Below are 24,583 nucleotides of genomic sequence, written 5' to 3' on the forward strand. Positions count from 1 at the left end.
TTCAGGTTTAACTTAGTATACCTTAGTAAATTTGGCAGTGTTAAAGAGGTGAACTTAAGTTTAGTTTTTTGACATTCTCACCAAATATGGCAGAAAAAAAGTACTTCTTCAGCTTCAAGATATAACTTCCTGTCAAGGCCTAGGTATGTTAACCTGAAACTAGGAGAAAAAGTCATCAGTGTGTCTAGTACCATGAGTTTCAAACTAGCTGGGCTGTCATAATGGCCCAGTAGCAAAGATTAAAAGTATAGATGATGCACATAAGAATACTCACTCTATTACTATTTGTCTGCCGTGTGAAACATTCTCTTGTGTTTTCTGCGAAACTAGGGTAGCTAGTAGCTGTAGCATAGTCCAGGTCCAAGCCTGCTGCTTCTGGAACTGCTTGTAGTGGTTTGTTTGTTCTGAGCACATTTTCCAGGCCATCTTGGATTGCAAGAAGCCTCTCTGCACTTTTATGAAGGAATTGTTTTGATTGGGACCTGACAGGTACAGGTAGGCCGGTCTAGGGCTTGGAATAAACATCCTCATTGGTCCTCTTGAATTTTGTTAGATTTCAGCTTCTGTTATTTAGGCCCTGCATCTGAGCAGGTTTCTGCTTGTTTGCATGTCAGACAGGACCACATACTGCCATGCAATTTTGCACCAAAGCCTGACAGTTAAATTCAACAGATTTTTCCTCAAAACCCAGGCAGAAATATCCATTTGCTAAGCTTCTCTGTGATTGTTTCTGAAAGCCACCTCTAGTGACAACAGCACTCAACCTCTCATTATGGACAGTTAAACTACCCTTGTTTCTCCTGCCAACCTTGTTGACTTGGGTCTCTTGTGGCAGTGTAGCAATTGCCTCATGCACTCAGACAACCATCTGCTAATAACACAATCTAGTACAGAGTGTGAAAGATGTATTTACACCAAGAATCTAGACTCCATGCTCTCTCTCTCTCAAAACAGTAACACAGAGAAGGTTGTCAACTCATCCACCACTACATAGTCACATAGTACCACTACTCATACACATAGTACGCATCAAACATGAAAAGCCACATATGAGGAAGTTTCTTCAAAAAATGTACTGAAACACCAGCAACATCCAAAACGCAAGTCTACTACAGCTAACACTGTCTCCACAGCACTCATGACACATAGCATCACCAGTCTCTCACCCACCAAACCCATAAGGTGTAACACTCAAAAAACAAGTCTTCTTGCCTTTGAAGATTCAGTAGTGAGCCACACAGATGTCTCACTCACCAGGCTGGAAAAGGAGAAAGTCATGGTCAGCTGACTGTCCGGTGACAGGATTTGCCATATCATGCATGTACTCAGGTCTCTCAGCAACAAGTACTGTTATGATTCTGTCATAGTTCATGCAGATGTGAATGACCTGAGACATACCTCGCTGGACTATATGAAGAGAGACATGGTCAAACTCTCTGAGTATGTGTATCAGGCAGGTATGTCCCTAGCCTTGAGCAGCATACTACTCTCGTCTATAATGATACCACAGTATAAACAAAATATGATTGATTTCAATAATTGGCTTAGTTTTTGGTGTCATTCCAAGGGGATCCAATTCCTGTCTGCATGGGATGCCATGGTCAACAAACCTCGCTGCTTTGACAGAGACAGTTTGCACCTGGCATCCCTAGCCTTTCAGCTGCTGGGCAAAGGCTCTTGCCTCCCCCATAGTGCCTTTTTTAGGCAAGGTCTTGAAAACAACATTACCGACATGAAATTAACCAATCAGAACAAAATAAGGGTCATGCTGCTAAATGCTAGGAGTTTAAACAAAAAAACTGCAGTCCCTGGAAGCACTTCTATCATTAGAAGATGTAGATGTCTGTGCAGTCACAGAAACCTGGTTTAAGGCCTCAGAGAGTACCTCAGCCCTGCAAGGCTACAGTGCCTTCTACATCTTTAGATCACAAAAAATGAATGTGTGGAAGACAAAGGAGGCTGTGTTTCAATCTATATTAAAGATAAATTCACCTCCTGTCTAGTTAGACTGGACAACTGCATGGAGTTACTCCAGGTCCAGGTTAATGTGGGTAAGACCTCCATTCAAGTCCTAGCCAGTTATAGATCCTCCTCTATGAGTCATGACACCCATGAAGCCTACTTAACCAAACTGAAGACAATCCAAATTTTACCAAACACACTGGTTATGTGGGATTTCAATTACCTCACCATCAACTGTGAAACATACTCTAGCCCAAACTCGCTAACACAAAAGTTCCTTGACTTTGTGAATTCAAATGCCCTGGACCAAATTGTCATACCCCAACAAGATTAATAAACATTCTAGATCTGGTCCTCAACAACATGTCAAACAGGTGCACTGCTGCAACTGTTGGACCCTCAGTTAAAACTGACTACAAATCTGTCACCTTCGAACTGACACTAACACCAAAACTCACAAAGGGTGAAATCAGACTAAAAAATTTCACCAAGGCAAACTATATCTGCCTAGGTGAAGGTATAAATGCATTCCAAGCCCCACTGCAAGCTGAAAGTGGTAACTACGCCAAAGCTTACACTAAAGCCCTGTACAATTACTTACATAAGTGCATAAACTTGGCTGTACCAGATAGAATCAAAGCCAGAGCCCTAAGTAAAATCAAGCTGTCATGGTGGACTTCCAGCATAAGCAAACTCTACAATAAATGCAACAAGTTGCTGTCAAAGAAAACAAAGACAAGGACCCAACAATGGAAAAGCATCCTTCTCAGCCTTAACAGACAAGTAAGACAACTTGTCAAATCCTCCAAGACCTCCTTTGAGAGAAACCTACCAAGTACTGCCAAGGATAATCATAAGGCCTTTTACAACTACATAAATAACCTAAAGGGTAGCACCCAAGCATGTGCAGAACTGGTGGCCAATGGTATCACACACATTTACCCCACAGAGATAATGAACCTGCTAGTGGATAGGTTTGCTGAAAATTTCGCTCCCTTATCCCCTCCTAACGTACAACAAACCCTTCCCCAAAATTCCCCACACCATATATATCTGAAGAGCAGGTCCTCAAAGTCCTGTCCAAGGCAAAAAACATGGCCTCTATGGGACCAGATGACATTCCAGGCTGCCTTCTAAACAGGCTAAAACATGAACTAGCATCACCACTAAGTACCCTTTTCAATCATAGCCTAACCACATGCTCTGTTCCTGCAGAATGGAGAACAGCTACAGTTATTCCCCTCCACATAGGTGGCCTAGCAATAGACCCAGGGAATTACAGACACATAAGTCTGACCAGCTTCATTTGTAAGGCCATAGAACATATCATTATAGACCTCATAATAACCTCCAAACCCTGGAACATATCATTATGGGCCTCATAAATAACCTCCAAACCCTGGATCCTACCCAATTTAATTTTGTGAAGGGCACATCCTGCCTGTTAAATCTGGTGGATTTCTTTGAAAGTGTGATCAAGGCCATTGATGAGGGCATATCTGTACACACAGCATACCCCAACTTGGCAAAAGATTTTAACATGATTTCACATTCAGGCATTACCAATAAACTTAGCAAACTGAATGTAAACCCCTTCATTGTAAGTTGGGTTGTCAACTGGTTCACAAACCAGATATACACTATCAAAGAGGGTGACTCCACATCAACCAACAGACCTGTTACCAGCAGGGTGTCACAGGGGTCAGTACTAGGCCCCCTATTGCCTGGTATATACTTCTCAAAAGTTCAGGTTATAACTAAAGGGTTGTGGCTGACCAGGTTTGCAGACAACTGCAAACTAGGTGCAATCATTGAATCCCGAGATTATGTCAGTATACTCCAGGAGAGTCTCACACAGACCAACAACTAGTGTATTAGTCATGGTCTCAAACTGAATGCAAAGAAATGCATCATCATTCTCTTCAGCACAAACAATGTCTCTTCTAACTATCAAATCAACAACATCCTAAGCAGCCATGAAGTGGTAAGGGACCTGGGATCACAGGTTGACCAGGACATTAACTTCTACCACCGTGTGTCTACCATTATAAAGAAAGCTTTCCATGTAGTTCACTTGTTTAATAAAGGTATCACCTCAAGAGCAAAATAAGTTATAACCCTCCTATACTCTGCACTTATCGGGCCCATAATTGAGTATAATTGCACATTCACTATGTAGCTTACTAAGCACCTGCAGCAATTAGAGAGACCTCAGAAGTTTCTAACAAAGAAGATCAAGGGCCTCCAGCATGTGCCTTACATGGACCAACTAAATCCAATGTCACTATACCCTGTATCGTATAGACTTCTTAGGGGAGACTTATGCCTGGCCTACAGAGCAACCCAAGACCCAAACCTAATGAACTTACTGTATATCCATAAATCAAATAGGTGTAGGGTGACCTATTCCAGAGACTTATATATTGCCTGTGACTTAACTAGGACATGCTGGAGGGACAGATATATCTCCTAGCGACTGCCACTTCTTTGGAACAGGCTACCAATTCATGCAAAACAGAGCACCTCTATGACACTGTTCAAGAATAAACTGGACAAGTGGATAGGGCACTGTAAATTCTTACCAGGGATAGTGCCCACAACCCTCCTAGACATGGGCAGTCATCACTAAATGCAATCCTAGATAGTGACTAGTACTTCCATGGCATTACATTGGGTTGAAACGGCTAGGCTTAAAATGACCTCCAGGTCAATAGCCTAGTAATCTCCTATGATCCTATATACTTCAGACTCACAAATACACACAGATTCACATACACAATTACTTGTACAAAGTATAACATATGAAAAAGCTAACTAGGCTACTAGGTTCACAGACATTTTTAAGTCTGATATATGTTTTGATTACTGTTGACCATAGGAAAGGCTACTAAAATCTATGGCAGCTGTCTAGAGTCACATTCTTTGTAACCATCAAAAAAGCACCAGAAAGATAGATGAAACATATGTCTTTGCTCCTTCATCAAACAGCAATATTTTAAAATGTTCTACTTGCTTAAGGTTTATTTTAATTTAGCACTTAGCGTGACAGAGACATAAGAATAATCAGGAACAGAATGGCTGTTTTCCAATGAAGCTGGACATTTTAATTTCAACATAAAGAAATTTCTTAAAACCATGCACGTAAGTTCTGTAGGGGAGAATTAGTAGAGTCTGTGGGAAGGAGTGTACCAGCTAGTACAGGGCAGAGCCTGTTACATGGGCCAGATTCTTTATGCAGTATGGCAATGTATCCTCTAATATGTTTATGTCAGAAGCAAGGGATCAAAGTGTTTGTGTAGCATAACTGGGGAAATTGTGGTTGATAAAATGAAAAAAAAAAGAAGTATGTTTTATGTTATAACCAGACATATATACATACAAAGGGGCAAATAATTTGGTATTGCAATCCAATAGGGGTGTATGCATTTTATACTGAAAACTACATTGTAATGCTGCCCCCCATGTTTCTACATGGTTAAATATGTCAATAGTAGACAGTGCAATAATGCAATTTGAACCTGAGCTATTCACTGTTTACTTATTTTATTAGTATATGAATATGCATGCTTAAATTCACATCATCTGCTATTTTATTGAACACTGTGCTAACTGAAGTTAGAGACATACTACAAATATTTCAACTTGCACCCTTGTGTTTTGTTGTACCCACAACCACTGAGGCACGCCCACTCCCCACCAGACCGTTATTCATTCATACAATAGTCCAGTCTTCAGATTTTGCTGATCTCTGGGCTTTGTCTTAGTTCCTGTGCTATCCACATCCTTATTTGGATAAGAGGAAGCTTCTTTGTTCACCAGTGGGAGTGGGGAGCACTGAGCAACCTATTTGTCCCTAGAGGAGTGGTTCCAGCCCAGCAACTTGTAGTTTATTGGCCATTTTGGGTCAATTCCTGGCTCTTTTCAACCCCCTGCTATAAAGCCCGTTTTTGCGTGCTTTTTCACTTGTAAAAGACTCAGCACAGCTCCTCGTGGTGTCCTGCAGAATTCTACAAGCAGCAGAGAGTGAAAGAGTGACTTTCCTGGATTTATAAGTATTTTTTCTGGCTTTCGAATTAGCGCGAAGTTGCTCATAGAGCAGCATCAGGCAGCGCCAGTTAATCAAGTTTAAACTATTTCTGGCTCTGTAAAGTGTACTCTTCAATTTTTCCCTTAGAACTGCTCTACTTGCAATCTAAACAGCATAAACTCTAACTGAAAAGCTCAGCACTTGCTCCTAAAGCATTTTTTATACAGGTAAAGCACTCTTAAAAGAAAGTACTTCATTCACCTAAATTCCCTTGAGTACCCATTTCCCTATACATCCTTTCTGACTCAGTTACACAGCAATCGTTTTCACTATTCTAGCATGTCGAAGTGTCAGTTGCTGGCGTCCTCTCCTGTTCAGCTGGTGAATCTGGGAATCTTGAGGCAATATTACAATTGCCTCATGTACACAGACAACCCTCTCCTCCTCCCAACAAATACAAATATATGCGAGAGATGCAACTATATAGCCAAACTGGAGGCTGAGCTCTCTCAATTCAGTACTGGCAAGACTAGTCAGGAGGAGAAGGTAACCACGCACACCACAAACCCAGTCTCACATAGAACTATCACAACTGCAAACCAAACACATAAACACACAAAAACATACTCAGAGGCGCTGATTAAAAATCTACCAAAACAACAGAGGCCTCCAAAGCAGACACCCAAGCAACCGCCACCTCAAGACATAGCACATGCAACACATAGTTCACAAAGTCAGTGTGCTAAACAGTCACAGCCCTTAAGGCCAAACAACATGCCAGACACACTTGTAATAGGTGACTCCATAGTCAGATACACTGATGTCCCGCTCACCAGACTGAACAAGGAAAAGGTCACAGTAAGCTGCCTGTCGGGAGCTAGAATCCGCCACATAACACAAGCACTCAGGTCACTCCACAGCAAGTACAAATATGACTCAGTCATTGTACATGCCAGTGTGAACGACCTGAGACGTACCTCCCTGGACTACATGGAAAGAGACATAGAGGAGCTCTCTGATTATGTAGCCCAGGCCGGTATGACCCTGACCCTGAGCAGCATCTTACCCTCACCAAGAATGATGCCACAGTACAAAGACAAAATTATCAGTTTTAACAATTGGCTTAATTACTGGTGTCATTCTAAGGGGATCCAATGTCTGTCTGCTTGGGATGACATGCTCGACAAGCCACGCTGCTTCACAAGGGATGGCTTGCACCTGTCACCCTGGGCTTCGGTTATTGGCCAAGGCTCTTGCCACCCCATAGTGCCTTTTTAGGCAAGGCTCAAATGACAAACCTACCACCCAGAAAACACAAGTGGAAAAAACTAAGGGTAATGCTGCTCAATGCCAGAAGTCTAAACCTCAAGATGCACGCCCTCGAAGCCCTCCTCAGTATGGAGAACATTGATGTCTGTGCAGTGACTGAAACCTGGTTCAAGGCTCCTGAGAGCACACCAGCACTATTAGGTTTTACCTCATATCATGCTTTCTGGCCCCAAAACCTGGACCGAACCACAAAAGGAGGGGGAGTATCCATATTCATCAAAGATACCCACACCTCTAGGTTAGTGGCAATGCACGAAGCATCAGAGACCATCCAGGTGCAACTAACCATAGGCAAAACTGCCTTACAGTTTGTAGCATGCTACAGACCACCCTCTCAAACTCAGGAACCCCACACAGCCTTCCTGAAGACACTGGAGAGTATGAATGTCTCTCCAAATACCATCATATTGGGAGACTTCAACTACCCAAACATAGACTGGGAACATTACTCAAGCCCCAACACCCTAGCCCAAAGGTTCCTAGAATTCATAAACTCAAATGTGATGGAACAACTAGTCACCATTCCCACAAGAGGAGACAATATACTAGACCTGATCATCACAAACATGGGGACAAAATGCTCCACACCGGAAGTATATCCCTCATTGGTAAGATCAGACCATAAATTAATCTCACTGGAAATCCACATCCCGCCCCCACCCCCTGCACAAAAGACCACAGTCAAGAACTTCTCAAAAGCCAACTTCACACTTCTTAAGACTGAAGTGGTATCCTTCAAGGTCCCTGGGCCAGTGGAAACCACAACCCATACTGCTGAATCCTTTACAAATGCCTTCTACAGGCACCTTCAAGAATGCATGGATCATGCAATCCCAAATAAAACCAAGACCCATTCCCCCAAAGGCAGGCGCCTGGTCTGGTGGACCCCAGCCATAAACAAACTTTACAACAGAAGGAGGAAGCTACTACATGACAGAGCAAAATCCCTAAAAGGGAAGGCATCTCTGATCAGTACTAGCAAAAAACTACAATCACTCATAAAATCATCCAAGGCCAACTTTGAGAGAAAAATCGCAAAAGACACAAAAGACAATCACAAGGCCTTCTTTAGCTATGTTAGAAACCTGGGTGGAAACTCCCAGATATGCTCAGAGTTAGTCCAAAAGGACACAAAATACACTGAACCCACTGACATTGCCAACATTCTGGCAGACAGGTTCAGTGCAAATTTCCCCCCCCCCAAAAGGAGAAATAACTATCCCAGCAGAGTGTAGCCTCCCTAACATCTCAGATGCCCAGGTGAGAGCCGCCCTCTCTAAAGCTAAAAACACAGCATCAATGGGACCGGACGGTGTCCCGGCTGTGTGCTACATGAACTCCAAGAGGAACTAAACCCACACATAAGGCTGCTGTTTAATCTTAGCCTTACTACAGGATACGTACCCAAAGAGTGGTGTACGGCAACAGTGGTCCCACTTCACAAAGGCGGTGCTTCTACGGACCCTGGAAATTACCGCCCATAAGCTTGACGAGCCTGGTCTGCAAAGCTATGGAGAGGATCATTATGGAACTCATAAACAAAGACATTGGGGACCTACAGACATTGGATCCTACCCAATTTGGCTTTGTCAAGGGCAGATCCTGCCTTTTGAACTTGGTCGACTTTTTTGAAACAGTCACTAAGGCCATTGATGAGGGTAAGGCAGTTCACACAGCCTACCTTGACCTTGCAAAAGCCTTTGACACAATACCCCACTCGGGCATCATAGACAAACTCACCAGCTTAAATGTAAACCCATATGTCATGAGATGGGTTGTAAACTGGCTCAAGGACAGAACCCACAGGGTCAGAGTTGCTGGAGCTATGTCAGACTCCAAGCCAGTCACAAGTGGTGTCCCACAGGGCTCAGTCCTGAAACCCCTCTTGTTCGGCATTTATTTTTCCGAGGTACAGGCAAACATAGGAGGATTGTGGCTGACAAAGTTCACAGATGACTGCAAACTGGGCGCCATAATTGATACTCCAGCGGACACAAACATCCTTCAGAGAGGCCTCATAGAAACGGATAATTGGTGCCAGAGCCATGGCCTTAAGCTGAACGCCAAAAAATGTATAGTCATACCCTTTGGGAAAAACAAGGTACCCACAAATTACCACATAGGTGGTAATCCATTAGAAATGGAAGAGGTAATCAGGGACCTAAGGACCCAGGTTGACAGTAACCTCTCATTTGACACTCACATTGCCAAAGTGGTTAGGAAGACCTTCTATATTACCCACCTTATCATGAAGGGTTTCACATCAAGAGAGGTCATTGTGCCCCTGTACTCTTCTCTTATCAGGCCAATGATTGAGTACAATACCCCATTTGGGATGTATCTTACCCGACACCTGCAGCAGTTGGAAAGACCCCAAAAGTTCCTCACCAAGAGGATAAAGGGTCTTAAACATATGTCATATGCTGCCCGACTGAAAAAACTCCATCTCTATTCAGTCGCATACCGCCTACTCAGAGGTGACCTGTGCCTGACGTACAAAGCCATGTCCAATCCGGAATTAATGGACATGCTCCATCTCAGAAAATCCAAATCCATCAGAGCCACGAGAGCAAGAGACTTAAACCTCAATACAGAAATAAATAGGACATGCTGGAGGGACAGATTCATAACCCAGAGGCTCCCTACACTCTGGAACAGAATCCCAATCCATGTTAGGCAGAGCCCCTCACTAACTCTATTCAAGAGAAATCTTGACGAGTGGATGGGAGATCGTAGGTTTACCCCGGGGGTCATCTCTGTGTCACTACTAGACAGATGCACAGCAAACTAAACCCTAAATGGGAGTAGTATTCTCATCCTAAGGGGTGGTGAAAGCCACACACACTCTGGCTAGGCTTATAAATGCCCTAGGGCAGATAGCCTAGTACGAAACTATGAACAACCACAATCTGTATAGCATTGATCACTCTACAATATGTTCAATGGCAAAGACAGTGGTTATCACCCATTGGGTCTGCAGTAAGTATTATCTGCCAGTCGTTAAGGGCTATACAGTCTGCCATCATTGAGACTGTTGGCATCTGTCCCACTGTATTCCAAGATACATAATCAACAAAATACCACTGATCATCTGTTCTACACCATGGATGTACTTCATCAAAAGTGTGTATACATTGAACAATACAGCAATCATCATATTAAAATGATTTATCAATAAAGTACACTGCATTGTTTGTATAGTACTGCAACATTTAAAATATACAAGAGCATATCAAAGTACAACAAACACCAACATGCACTTTTTTCCTTAATGAGCAGAAACTAAACACAAAACTAGAACTATTAAGGACTATATAACTGAAGGAAAACAGAACACAGCAACGAAAAAGTAAAGCTCATCAGATAACCTGCATATTTAAATATGTATTTTATATCATACAAATGGATTAGATTCAGCAGAAATAACCTAATTGATCCCCTGCCATTATTTATGTCATAAAAATTCCAATCAAAACCACAGCTGGTAATAGGCAGAAAGGCAAGGCTCAACAGTTGTAAAATCCACAAGTTTTATTAAAAGTTAGCACTTCCGCAGTGTTCACCACCGCTTCATCAAACAAGCAAGGAAAATGAACTTCTTTTATACTAAATTTCAGTATCAATTAACACAACAATGCAGAATCCTAAATGATTCACATGGCATCTGCTTTTAAAGCAACAGTGTCTAAAAACTGCACATAAAAGAATAACCATAAAAATACCATTATGCAGAATAGTACATTTATTTACTTTTCTTGCTTTTAATACTGGTTTTAGGGGTACATGGTCATTCAGACCCATTCCCCTGTGTGTTCCTAACCTTAAAATTCACTGTAATTCTGCATTTTCCGTCATATTTACTAAATCATCCCCCCCCCCCATACTCACATTCACAACTTGTAAAACTTGGAATACAAATGTATGTGTGTTGCCATTTGTTAGTGTGTGTTTTGCTAAAGCACTATAATCATTCCCTCTTCTTGTGCAATACAAATGATCCCTCACTCTCTCTTTCAGTTTCCGGTTGGTTTTGCCTATATAAAATTTGAAACATGAAACACTTGCTGCATAAATAACATTCTGTGTGTTGCAGTCTGCTGAAACCCTAAGTTTCCATAAATGGCCGGTCTCTGGATGCTTAAAGTACACAGACTGATAAATATAGTCACAATATGCACACTCCTGACATTTACGTGTACCCCATTGCCTTTCCCTAGATTATGATACAATCTAGGATAACATAAACGCTGTTTAAGATTCTTCTTATTTTTATACACGAAAATGGGTTGCTGGCCTACCAGCTCTTTTTCCTTCTTGTCAGTGTGTAAAATGTGCCAGTTACTTCTGACCACTTCCCAAATCCTATTTAACCATGGGCTTTTTCACAGATCTACTTTCAGCATACTTAGCTGTATCATTTCATTGTGACAAATAGGGCTTGGCCCTGCCTTAAATTAATGTTTGGTAATGATGGTGAAAATAATGAAGTCAAATTATTTAAAAAGCACAGTATATTTTTACGAGGATTGCTTTTTGCTGTTGAAGTTTTTTTTATCAGCCTGTGAAATGACGTGTATTCGTTTTTTAGTCAGAAGGGACTGGATTTGGGAGAATGGCCTAATGGCTAAGGTGTTTGCCTTACAAACACAAGGTGCCAGGTTTGATTCTCACAAGGGATAATTAGATAGGCTGAAAAGGGCCTGCAAGGGCAGTTAGTCTAGTACTAATCTATGAACAGGCACAATATCTCAGATAGTTTAATTAAAAGTGAACGACAAGCTTTGTTGGAAATGTAACGTAATACAAATATTGTTATTCGTCCAGCAGATAAGGGGGGACTAGTGGTTGTTCTTGTTTCAACTTACTATCATGATAGTATGTTTACTATGCTTAGTGATTTTAACACTTATGTTAGTATTGAAGCAGTAATGGTGCATGACTTGAAATGTAGACTTGACAACTGTTTACTAGAATGCTTGAATTTAGGGCTTGTTACTAAGGAACTGTATGATTATTTTATAGTGCAGAATCCACTTATGCCTCCAATGCATGGACTACCAAAAATACACAAGCACCCTTTGAAGCCCCCGTTTAGACCCATTGTAGCGGGTGGGGGCTGGTTGACACAGCCTATTTCTAGGTTTCTGGACAAACAATTTAGGTTCTGGATGAATATGAGGTAGTGTTAAGGGACACAGAACATTTTCTAAGGGATTTATATAATGCAACCAGTAGGGAGAACAGTAAAAGTATTGAGGTCTTGGCAACCTTAGATGTGATTTCATTATTTACATGTATTCCCAATCAGTAGGGGATATTGATGGTGAAAAGTGCCTTAGATAGATGGAAAATTTGAATCAAAACAGGTGGATCTATTCTGTTTACACTTGGAATTAGTTCTAGAGAATAACATATTCTTCTTCAAAGACAAGTGCTATTGGCAAAAAACAGGAGTTGCCATGGGCACTAGCTGTGCAAACTCCTATGCCAACTTGATCATGATGGAACACCAGCACATTCTAAATAATATGGATCCACATCTAATAATATATCGACGTTTTGTGGATGGTCTTTTTATAGGCTGGCAGGGAGATGAAGAGAGTTTAGAACTTTATACCTGATATCTGAACACCAGCAGTAATTTTCTTAAATTTACCCTAAATAAATCCATGAGTAAAATTGATTTTTTGGATGTAACTATAGCCAAGCAAGGTACCCAGCCACTGGGGATGCACAAGCCAGTGCATTTCTTTGTGCCGGTCCCAAGCCCGGATAAATGGGGAGGGTTGCGTCAGGAAGGGCATCCGGCGTAAAAAATTCTGCCACATAACTTATGGCGCGAAAATTTCATATTTCCATACCAGATCAGTCGAGGCCTGGGTTAACAACAACCGCCACCAGTACTGTTAGCCAACAGGGTGCTGGCGGAAATTGGGCTACTGTTGGCCGAAGGAGAAGAGAAGGGCGAAGGCAAGCCCAAAGGCAGGAAGAGAGGAGGAAGGTTAGGAGTGTAGCAGTGAGGGCAGGAACTTTGAATGTTGGCAGTATGACTGGTATAGGAAGAGAGCTAGCTGATATGATGGAGAGAAGGAAGGTTGATATATTGTGCGTGCAAGAGACCATATGGAAGAGAAGTAAGGCCAGGTGTTTAGGAAACGGGTTCAAATTGTTCTATCATGGTGTGGATGGCAGGAGAAATGGGGTAGGGGTTATACTAAAGGAACAATATGCCAAGAGTGTTTTAGACGTGAAGAGAGTGTCTGACAGAGTGATGTTTATGAAGCTCGAAATTGATGGTGTAATGATAAATGTTGTTAGCGCATATGCTCCACAAGTTGGGTGTGCGATGGATGAGAAAAAGAAATTTTGGAGTGAGTTGGATGAAGTTGTGGTGAGTGTACCCAAGGGTGAGTGACTAGTGATTGGAGCGGACTTCAATGGGCATGTTGGTGAAGTGAACAGAGGGGATGAGGAAGTGATGGGGAGGTATGGTGTTAAGGAGAGGAATGCAGAAGGTCAGATGATTGTGGATTTTGTGAAAAGGATGGACATGGCTGTGGTGAATACGTATTTTAAGAAGAGGGAGGAGCATAGGGTGATGTACAAGAGTGGAGGAAGATGCACACAGGTGGATTATATCCTATGTAGGAGGGCCAGTCTGAAGGAGATTGGAGACTGTAAAGTGGTGGCAGGGGAAAGTGTAGTTAAGCAGCATAGAATGGTGGTCTGTAGGATGGCGTTGGTGATCAAGAAGAGGAGGAGGAGTGTTAAAGCAGTGCCAAGGATTAAATGGTGGAAGTAAAAAAGGGTGATTGTGAAGTGGAGTTTAGGGAAGAGTTAAGACAGGCACTGGGAGGCAGTGGAGAGTTACCGAATAGCTGGGTAACTACAGCAGAACTAGTAAGGGAGACTGCTAGAAAGGTGCTTGGTGTGACATCTGGACAGAGGAAGGAGGACAAGGAGACCTGGTGGTGGAATGAGGAAGTACAGGAAAGTATACAGAGAAAGAGGCTGGCGAAGAAGAAGTGGGATTGTCAAAGAGATGAAGAAAGTAGACATGAGTATAAGGAGATGAGGCGCATGGCAAAGAGAGAGGCGAAAGCTAAGGATAAGGCGTATGGAGAGTTGTATGAGAGATTGGACACTAAAGAGGGAGAAAAGGACCTGTACCAATTGGCTAGACAGAGGGACAGAGCTGGGAAAGATGTGCAGCAAGTAAGGGTGATAAAAGATAGTGAGGGAAAGGTACTCACAAGAGAGGAGAGTGTGTTGAGTAGATGGAAAGAGTATTTTGAGAGGCTGATGAATGAAGAGAATGAGAGAGAGAGAAGGTTGGATGATGTGGGGATAGTGAATCAGGAAGTGAAACAGATTAGTAAGGAGGAAGTAAGGACAGCTATGAAGAGGATGAAGAATGGAAAGGCTGTTGGCCCAGATGACATCCCAATGGAAGCATGGAGGTGCTTAGGAGAAATGGCAGTGAAATTTTTAACTAGATTGTTTAATGAAATTTTGGAAAGTCAGAGGATGCCTGAGGAGTGGAGAAAAAGTGTTTTGGTACCTATCTTTAAGAATAAGGGTGATGTGCAGAGCTGCAGTAACTACAGAGGAATAAAATTGAGCTTGAAGTTATGGGAGAGAGTAGTAGAAGCTAGGTTAAGAAGGGAGGTGATGATTAGTGATCAGCAGTATGGTTTCATGCCAGGAAAGAGCACTACAGATGCAATGTTTGCTCTGAGAGTGTTATTGGAGAAATACAGAGAAGGTCAGAAGGAGTTGCATTTTGTCTTTGTAGACTTGGAGAAAGCATATGACAGAGTGCCTAGAGAAGAGTTGTGGGATTGTATGAGGAAGTCGGGAGTGGCAAAGAAGTATGTAAGAGTGGTACAGGATATGTACAAGGGTAGTGTGACAGTGGTGAGGACTGCAGTGGGAGTGACAGATCCGTTTAAGGTGGAGGTGGGATTACATCAAGGAACAGCTCTGAGTCCTTTCTTATTTGCAGTGGTGATGGACAGGTTGACAGATGAGATCAGACAGGAGGCCCCGTGGACTATGATGTTTGCAGATGACATTGTGATCTGTACTGAGAGTAGGAATCAGGTTGAGGAGACTCTGGAGAGGTGGAGATATGCTCTAGAGAGCAGAGGAATGAAGGTCAGCAGGGCTAAGACAGAATATATGTGTGTAAATGAGAGGGAGGGTAGAGGAATGGTGAGGATGCAGGGAGTAGAGTGTTGGTAAAGGTGGATGAGTTTAAGTACTTGGAATCAACAGTTCAGATTAATGGTGAATGTGGAAGAAAGGTGAAGAAGAGAGTACAGGCAGGGTGGAATGGGTGGAGAAGTGTGTCAGGAGTGATTTGTGACAGATGGGTACCAGTAAGAGTGAAAGGGAAGGTCTACAAGACAGTAGTGAGACCAGCTATGTTGTATGGGCTGGAGACAGTGGCATTGACAAAAAGGTAGGAGTCAGAGCTGGATGTGGCAGAGTTAAAGATGTTAAGATTTGCACTCGGTGTGACTAGGATGGATAGGATTAGGAATCAGTATATTAGAGGGTCAGCTCATGTTGGATAGTTTGGAGACAAAGCAAGAGAGATGAGATTGCATTGGTTTGGACATGTGCTGAGGAGGGATGATGGGTATATTGGGAAAAAGATGCTAAGGATGGAGCTGCCAGGTAAGAGGAAAAGAGGAAGGCCTAAGATAAGGTTTATGGACGTGGTGAGAGAGGACATGCAGGCGGTTGGTGTGACAGAGCAGGATGCAGAGGATAGGAAGAAATGGAAAGAGATGATCCACTGTGGCGACCCCTAACGGGAAAAGCTGAAAGATGATGATGAACTATAGCCAAGCAAGGAACTGGTCTAACCACCAGTATTCATAGGAAAGAATGTCATCACCCCACATATTTACATAGGGATAATATGCATCCACAACATATTTTTAGTAATATCATTAAGGGACAAGCTATGAGGACCTCACGTCTATCCTGTAATAAGGACTTTCAGGATGGACTATGCCATCTATGGATGACTTTAAGGGTAGAGGGTATGGGCCTGTAGAAACTGACAAGGCATATAGTGTAGTAAATAAGGAAAGACAAGGGAGGGCCAAGCCCTATTTCTCACAACAAAATGATACTGCTAAGTATGCTGAAAGCAGATCTGTGAAAATGCCCATGGTTATTACCTATACAACAATGGTGAACAGGATTAGGGAAGCGGTCAGAAGTAACTGGCCCATTTTACACACTGATAAGGTAAAAGAGCTGGTAGGTCAGCAACCTGTTTTCATGTATAAAAATAGGAAAAATCTTAAACAGCGTTTGTTGTCCTAGATTATATCATAATCTAGGGGAAAGGCAATGGGGTACACGTAAATGGAAAGGAGTGTCCATATTGTGACTGTATTGATCAGTCTATGTACTTTAAGCATCCAGAGACAGGCCATTTATGGAAACTTAAGGTTTCAGCAGACCACAACACACAGAAAGTTATTTATGCAGCACGTGTTTCATGTTTCACATTTTATATAGGCAAAACCAACCGGAAACAGAAAGAGAGAGAGTGAAGGATCATTTGTATTGCACAAGAAGAGGGAATGATTATAGTGTTTTAGCAAAACACACAATAACAAATGGCAACACACATACATTTGTATTCCAAGTTTTACAAGTTGTGAATGTGAGTATGGGGGGGGGGGTTAGTAAATATGACTGAAAATGCAGAATTACAGTGGATTTTAAGGTTAGAAGCACACAGGGGAATGGGTCTGAATGACCATGTACCCCTAAAACCAGTATTAAAAGCAAATAAAAGTAGATAAATGTACTATTCTGCATCTTGGTATTTTTACTGTTATTTTTTTATGAGCAGTTTTTAGACACTGTTGCTTTAAAAGCAGATGCCATATGGATCAATTAGGATTCTGCATTGTTGTGTTAATTGATACTGAAATTTAGTATAAAAGAAGTTCATTTGCTTTACTTTTTTTGTCTGAAGTGGTGGTGCACACTGCAAAAGCGCTAACTTTTAATAAAACTTGTGGATTTTACAACTGTTAAGCCTTGCCTTTCTGCCTGTTACCAGCTGTGGTTTTGCTTGGAATTCTGCTTGGGTTTGCTGCTGGAACACACACTGCTTTTGGGTTTTCTTGCTATGTCATAAAAATGATTATATGTATGTTTTTTTTTTCATGGCAGGATTGTATAGTGTTAACTATTCATTAAACTCCATATACCATTATTTTTCCTTTCCCTTCACTGACCATTTGAGAGGGTACAACTGATTCATCTAGCTTGCCACAAACCTTAGATCTTCATTACTTGGCTTTCTGTACCAGTTTTTTAAACTGAGAAGTACACTTTGTATGCATAAAGCAAATCTGTATAGCATGCCATCATCTACAGTTATTGTACTGTACTGTACTGGACCAGGACATCTGCAAACTCCCATGAACTCTTTTTGCATTTAAAATCATAATTAGGATCTTAACTGTCCGTCCCTCTATCATTCTTACAAGTGCCTGTACTGCCATGTAGTATCATTTCATAACATTTAATTTGGTGTTAACTGCCTTAACAAGTGAAGTCAGAATCACATTTTACATCCCCTGCGCATGACGATATTCAAAGGTAGGCTGAACTTAACCATTGAATCAAATGGTTGCCGTATCACCCTTGAGTAGTGTGCACCTGCATGTTTAATCACATAAAGTATACACACATCTGCGCAAGTGCACAGTTTTTACAATACAGTGCTGTGCCATACTATAATTTCTCTTGTTAATGATTCCTTTTTCTTCCACATCACATACATCAAAATGAGCAAAGACAGCTCAGTTTGTTTTTCTGTTTTATGAACAGCTCAAACTAAATATCACGGTTTCTCATAAAAAAGTGCTTCCTTTCCATTAATTTAACCCAAGCGTGCCACATAAAAAGAACACAATTGAAGTATTTTCCTGCTGTTTTTTGTATGTTCTTAATTCGATAGTGTATCTGCATACTATTTTACTTTTTTGAAGGTGATTTTTCGCAGCACTGGTTGCACCTTAAGGGGACTGTATAAGGGTTAAAATAAGTTAACAGGGGGTGGACAGCTAAATCAAAAGACGTTTGGAGACTTCATGAGACAAACTAATTGTTCCACTAATTCTGCCTACGAGAAAGTTGTTTTCTTAAACCCTGGCGTTAACTTCCTAAGCACACAGTCATGTCGGTCTATAGACGTGAGCTGTCAGTCAGGAATTAGGTTACAAAATACACAACTACAATTTGTTGGTCAAAAAGAAACAAGTAAATTAGTCAATCTCTCCAACCCTGCAAATAAATACGCTTTGAAAAGCTTTTTCTAGGAGATGGCCATTAACAACAATCCAAGGGAGATGCTGGAAAAGATAAATTGGTACCCTTCTCAAAGTTCAAGAAGGCAAGAAATCACAGGCCTGTCACTATCATAGAATAAAGACGCTGGTACCACAAAGCAAAACTTCTCGGATATAATTTTATGGGGATACACAGTTCACTCTAGGGTGAAGAAGGCTTGGTTGTATAATGAAATCAGTTCATCACAGCAGCACCTATGGGAGCAAAATAAAAAAATAATGCCAATTGCTTCCAGTTATTCAAGGACTTTAATGCTATAGTGATGATAAAGTTATTCTCAAAACATATTTTTCTTTGTTGACTGTAGCTGTCCTTTAGAATATCTGACTTTGTAAATATGTATGTTGATTGATATATGGATTTATGTGTTACATAGTTGTTTCAAAGCTGTGTTCTCATTTTCTAAGGAAGTAAAAAAACTGTAGAGGAATTATGTAAGTGGAAAACAACACTACAGGCTGTAAACTAGCATCCTTTCAAGTAATTCTTATTATAAAGCATAATAATGCAAGACTATGCATCAGAGGCATGCTTTTATAAGTCAACACACAGCTTCCTTCATGTCTAGTTGAATTATATAGTATGTCAAGTCAACCACAATCCTAAGGGCTAAGTAAAAGAACTTGAATAAAATACAGCCTCTAAAGTGATCACAGATGACATGTTCATTTTAAACCACTGGTTTTCTTGTGACTCTTTTCACATTTTTTTCAACAATTAACTACTCCTGAAACTGTTGTGTATAGTTTATCTGATCTTGCAGAAAAGCTCATTCTATAACTGCTATCTGGGGTCTCAGTCTATCACCTAATGAAGTGTTATAGCTAAAAATAGCACGTTTGTAAAATTTCAAGGAAGAACTACATAATTACTCATTAAAGGAGGCAGGAAATTTGTGCAAATTCACATCTGCTTGCCTGCCCTATACTCTATATTCTGGACAAAATATAGGACTGATTAATGTATTAATATATTTCATATCTGCACACGTTATACAATTAACAAGCTTTCTGATTCTCTCTACGTTCTTTTTCTCTTAGTTCAGCCATGTTTCAGCTTTCTTCTCTTCTTCTCATGTATTTTCCATGTCTGTACCATAAAGCCACAGTCTCTCCACAACCTGGTATAGTTCAAGTCCTTTTATATATTGCCCACTACCACCTGAAAGATCAAATGCAGATGGTTGAGCACAACAGCAAACTCTTCCATATCAGATGTTACACATATCCTACATTGTCAAATGCATAGCTGTACTTTGCTGTATCTGTGCAGGAGCTTTTTTCAAAACTAGAAAAATGATTTAAAAATACCGAATATCAGAGCTGACATTTTCAGGCTACTGTCAGCCACTCAGCCAGACGCACAGAGTATGCGTGCCATACTGACATCGATGAGTGGCAAACTTTACACAGAAGCATGCAGTCTAGTGGCTGCTTCTTATGACCTTGTATGGTGACCATTTTCTAGTTAATAAAATGCATGAAGTGCTAGCGTCTAGCATTACTGACCCTCTATAATCCTCACTGATATACCAGAAAATTGAAATTATTGCATGGGACAGGGCAAACAACAGAAGTAAAATCAGGGGCGTAATGCACTTTAGGGATAGTTGAGAGATGAGTGTGTGGTGCAGAGGACTGCACTGTACTGCAGTCAGAAATACCAGTGTCTCTGCAATGCTAATTAAAGCAACTTTTCCAGGATGTAATACAGGCTATTTTTGTGTTATTTTGTTAAACAACAAAACAAAATAAAAAAAAATAAAATAATAAAATAAATTCTGCTAGCTCTTTCTCATGCTTTCCGGTTCAATAACAATGAAAGAGGCTTCCTGTAGAGGAGAAAGGTATTCTATTCGCTCACATCATCATTTCATATCATATGACCAGGAAGAAGCTACAGTAGCCTGTGGAGATTGAATAGGACTACAGTTTATTTTTTTGCCCTGACACTGCTAGTTTTATATCAAAAACTATTTCTATGGCAATCAGAACACCAAATGAAAAAAAAATTAGAAGAAATTCCAATCAGCAAAATGGTAAGTGTTCTGATTGCACTTGATCTTTTTTATTCTTCTAAATACTCTTTCATAATCTCATCTCCATCATTGCATCCCTACAATTTCAAATCAAACAATCCCATACTTGCTTAATCTCACCCCTCCCCTTCCACTTTTCCTGCCTCTCCCACTCCATTTCTCTAGCCATAGCAACAATCCATCCCTTACACAGATAGTCTGGTAAGTCTTCCCTTCATGGCACCACACTTTTGAATCTGTCACAAACCTTTCACCTTAGCACATTTACAGATGATATCAAATAATCCTGCTGCTGGCGTCCCACACATCCAATATTTTCTGTCTTCATACTCTGTATTCTTCAATCCCTGTCAGTCTATATGTCTAATGTAATTCTCATGTGCCTACCATACACTTGCCTAACATCTTTAGTTCACTGACATTTTACCATTCCTCCTCTAATCACTGAGGTATAGCCTTACTCAAGGCTCTTTGCACCTTCTCCATCTCCTTCTTACTTTTCCCTTCATGCATTGTTGTAACTGCTGAAATGTATACATTTTAACAAAGGATACTAGAAGGGAAGGGATTAAGCTCAGCCCAGCTAACCTTAAGAAAATAGCCTGAAATTAAATGACTTGGTTTAGGTCATAAAGATTCTATCTCACATGTCTGAATGCAGCCAGAGACACAATGTCTGTGAAAAGCCTTTCTCTAGGAAGGGTGGAAGTCTTGCAATTGTGTTATGAATTCCAGATGTTGTATTAAGCCTTAAAGTTCTATGTGTGTACTGTGATACATCTGTGCCAAATCAGTTGCTAGTTGGGGATAGTGTGGGAACCACAGAGTCAGGTGACCAGATGTAATGTCATTTTGTGGCCAGCACTGAAATTGTATTTAGAGACTTAAGATACTAGTGAGAGATGTGTCAGTAGTACTCAGCACTTTGTCATTAGGCCTGACAAGAGACACTCGTGTAATTTCATCTTGCTTTTCTATAGAAGTAAGTAGGGAACAGTAATTCTTCAGTCAGTTAGGAAATATATTGAGATTAGTTAAATACTGGTACTGCTTCAAGTAAATGCTCCACTATATAGCTGGACTGAATGGAAACGGATTTAGGGACTGTGAAGTACCTCCATGGAGATGAAAGAAATGATCATGTTAGATGGATTGCTTACACATGTAGCTCTAGATCTGCCTGTTAGTTTGACATGTGAAACTTCATGTGTTCTTTTTGTTCCAGACTCATATAGAGAGACCCACAGCATTTGGCTCAGGGTCACTGATGGAAAAGATGAAAATAATTATGCCAATATGCCTTGACAGTGGAAAAAAATTCTAACACAGAAAGAGATTCATTCTGTTTCAAATCATAAGTGCTACTAACCATATTTATGATATGAAAAAGGGTATTCACGACTGCAGACAAGCCCCTGCTAGTGCCTGTTCTGACATCAACATTCATATCACAGGGAATATAAGGAAACAGAGCAATGTGCCAACAGTGAAGGAATGCCATTAACAGTGTTTGAAAATCCACAACAGCCACTAATCTCAGATCACACACAGAATTTGATATGCAATTACATGTGCTAAGTGCCACCGTAGAAAAAGAAATGAGGAAGGTCTCATTCGTGTTTCCGCTATATGAATTAAGTGTGCAAAGATGCTCTGGCAATGATAAACTATTATGCTCTGAGTTTGTTATCATGGAAGAGTAGCTATCCTAATATAATTGGACTTGACAAATTGACTTTAGAGTGGCAATTCTACCCAAGTTATGTTCTAAGATGACAACTATAATATAGAGGAGTCTTGGGGCAGGAAAAGTGAAGTCCCTTGTCTAAAGTATTGTGCCTTGCCAGAAGCTTACTTATCTAGTCATACAAAATAACCCATCAAGTGCACCTCTGCACCTTTAGGAAAGGCCTTCATTCCTCTGGTAAAGTATTCATAGTGACTAACTCCTTTAAGGGCATACTAGTATTAACTGAAGTAGATATCCTCCCAAAGTGACCCTGTATCCTTAGAAAGGACCTTCTTTACCATGGTAACATATTCATGCCAGTGGACTGCTTTATGTGCTCACTACTGCTAACTGAAGTGCATATCCACTTGAAATGTTCTGATGTAATCGGCATGGAGGCAGCATTGTCTGAAAAGAAGTTTCTCACCTGTGCAAATTGCCAATGATATTAATTAAAATTAATGTATATATTATGTCAAAGGATTTTAAACATTAATAAAGTATAACTGCATTAAATATTTGATGCCTGCACTTTACCACACAGTTATGACTCGTCTGCCTAAATGATCTGTGCAAATCATTAAGAAAACTTGAAACCTATAACTCTTTGGCTAAGCCCCTTTAACACAGATTAGGTAATCATCCAGCCATATGCCATAATTCCACATGCAGGGCTCACCAGCATAATATCAATGGTGGTGTTCTTGAGCAGAAAAGTGTGCTGTAACCTGGATTTGGTGCAATCAGATGTGCATATTCAACTTCACAAAACAGTGATCCAATATATACATAGAAAGTCTATCACAGTTCAGCAGACATTATCCAAAGATTACAGAATTGGCAAATAATGACTGGGTCAAAATAAATGAGACACTGGACCTTTAAGGTATACTACTAATATAATATATGGCAATAGGAAAAGACATGTAAACCATTTAATAAGTACTAAAAAGAAAGATGGCCTATGGCCACCTGCAAAACATATGAGTCTACAAGAATCACCTGATTTGATTATACCATGAAAACATTGAAAAAAGCAGCAACTGATGCCACATTTTAAGAAATATGTGTGATCAGACCTTTGTCTGTAGAAAGATAAATGACCACATGTGCTTCCAGAGGGAGATAACTGACTATTTTCATCCTCCAGAATGGAGTGCCAGTGCTGGATGCCTGACCAAATTCATTCTGCTTTATTGAATGACCTGGACACTGATGCCATGATATTCCCAGCAGAAGATATAACACAAGACTCATCTTGATTACAGTGTCAATCCCATCAGGGTCACAGAGATGCTACCCTTAGTGCCTGAAAAGGCTATCTTCACAGGATAAATGTGTGTAGGGAAACTGTATATATTTAATTAGAGAAAGATTATAAATTATACTGAAATAAACATGTAAAACTATGGCTGATATCTCTGAAACCACACTAAATATTGCAATTATTGTTGGCTCCGTCATGTATAAAGATGAATCTCTTACTGAAACCAAGACTGCCCTCATTCAGTTAGCAGTCTGGCCATTCAAGGTGATTACACTGGGGGAGAGAAAACTAATAAAGCATAAATCTGCTCACCTGTCTCAGGGAAGGGTGTGGCACTCCCAACATGTCATGATTTCTGGTTGAGACTGGGAATCACTGGCTAGGGTATTAGCAGTTACAAGAGGTGAGATGGAGTATCTAAGTTGTGCGTCATTGTCCTCTCACAGTATGTCCACTGCATGTCCTCCGGATCATAACGTTCTCTGAATGCAATGGGAAAGTAGGACTCCACCCATCAACACTGACTGCCAGCTGCAATATGACAGCCTTTATCTCACCCCCCCCCCCCCTTTATCCCATCACTGAGCATTACCAGCTGGTTAAGGAACTTATCTTAGGCTCAACTCAGTATGCAGTGTCCCCATGGAAAATGGAGCTGTAAGACAAGACAAGGGATCGAAACTCACTGGGGGCTGACCCATCCTGACATTAACCTGTGATCCAGTCAGTGACAAAAAATATAAAATAATGCAGCTATGCTGTATTTAACTTTCCAAAAAGTAAAGGTTAAAATTGTGTAAACACTCTGAAATTCACACAGCCACATGTATACATGAGTTC

The sequence above is a fragment of the Protopterus annectens genome, chromosome 7.part1, assembly GCF_019279795.1.
Source record: "Protopterus annectens isolate FY-2018-M chromosome 7.part1, PAN1.0, whole genome shotgun sequence".
In the NCBI taxonomy this organism is placed as follows: Eukaryota; Metazoa; Chordata; order Ceratodontiformes; family Protopteridae; genus Protopterus; species Protopterus annectens.